Here is a 1,820-nt window from a genome sequence, read left to right as displayed (position 1 = left end):
CAGAGAAGCTCAAACTTAGTCAACCTCAGAATCTTCGATGAAGCAATATAATATAGCAGATCTGCGTGCACCAACACTTTCCAATCTCCGATCAGCTTAAGATTAGATATGCAACTTGGCTTCTCCGTCGGAGATAAAATTCTCTCACCGAGATAGATACATACAATTAAAACAAACAGAAATAAACCAATTCGCTTAATTCACTGGATTATATACAACTGAAGCACCAATCTTTATAGGTCAAATCAAGTACCTCTCTTGGACCATAGACAGCTGCAATTTCTTTGGTATTGCCCATCTCGAAAACACCAGAACTAAAAACAAAGTTGAAATTTTGTGTTCATATATAAGTATATCGTTGAATCGAACAAAGACAAGGAATCAGCAAACAAAGACAAGGAATAGAGAGATGGGAAACATACCTCATTGAATTGGCGACATCAAATCGAAGACCTTCTGGGTTTACGTACTCCATTGTTGTGAAATCCACCACAAGCAATCAATCAATCGACTAACGATCGGTCGAAGGTTGGTACGACGGCGACGAAGAACATAAATTCAGCAATTGATTAAACGCAGTGTTACAAAGCTTTTTGATTTGCTTTGTCCACATAATGAGAAAAGCTGACATGTATTAATTGTTATAATTTGATAGGTTGTTGATTTTTACTGAGGTGTCAACACCTGCTTCAATACAGAAGCTGAGGTGTCAAGCTCTGGAAAGAAACATTGTGTTTTTATTGTATTGATCTACTACATACGTAAGATTAAATAGAAACATATTATTATTGTAATATATGTAAATCAAACGAAAATTCAATACTTTAGTAGTACAATTGTAAATTCATTATTTAAACCAAAAGAAAAAACTATCATTGAAATGGATTGTTCTTTGTGATCGATCATTAGTAACTTCTATAACAAACAACAACATTGAGTTGCCGTCAGTTTAAGAATTTTCACCGACAATATCGGACGGAACTATTATATTACGTAAACTACTATATGGTTAATTTTTTTTTTTTCAACCTAACATTAAATAAATTAAAAGGTGACTCCAAGGGTTGGTCGTCCAATCTGGAGCAAAAGAGTTTACAAAGGAAGATTCGGAAGCTAAAGGTCTAGAAGAGCGAGCAAGACAGTCTGTTCGGACGTTTGACGATCTCGGAATCTGGGTCAGGGTGAAGAAAGAGAAAGATGAACTGAGGAAATGGAAATCATGAAAAGTTAATGGATATTGGTTCTTTTTGAATTAATCATTTGTTTATGATTGGTGATTTTAATGAATTAGTTGGTAATCATGAAAAAAAAGGTGGCGCTATGCGCCCAGTGTCATCTTTTGTGCCTTTTAATTCAATGATTAATCATTGTGATATGCTGGAATTCCCGTGCTATGGGGAACAATTGTCATGGTTAATCTTTATCACTAAGATATTGTAATATATTCATTCTCTAGCATCTATTATAATTAACCTAACAAGAATATTTCTAAGCCCACACTATCTTTGACTATAAATAACCCTTTCAATAAGCCATATTCAACTATTCCAATCAATCAAATTTCACTATTATTACTGCTTAAAAAGGCTGCTGATATGAACTAACCCCTTCATTTGGCGCATTCAAGTAATTTCATTATTGGACGCAATACAATTAATGCTCAACCTCGCGAGACATCCAAAATCGTGTTTGCTGATAAGAAGGTGAAAGCATAGAGAGTCTTGCTTAAAATCTTCTACTAATTCTTTGTTCTTTGTTAACTTTTACTGAAATTTTATTATAAATATAATGTGTGTGTGTGTGTGTGTTTTTTTTTTTTT

The sequence above is a fragment of the Camelina sativa genome, chromosome 5 (genome assembly GCF_000633955.1).
Source record: "Camelina sativa cultivar DH55 chromosome 5, Cs, whole genome shotgun sequence".
Lineage (NCBI taxonomy): Eukaryota > Viridiplantae > Streptophyta > Magnoliopsida > Brassicales > Brassicaceae > Camelina > Camelina sativa.
Note: the sequence above shows the minus strand (reverse complement) of the source record.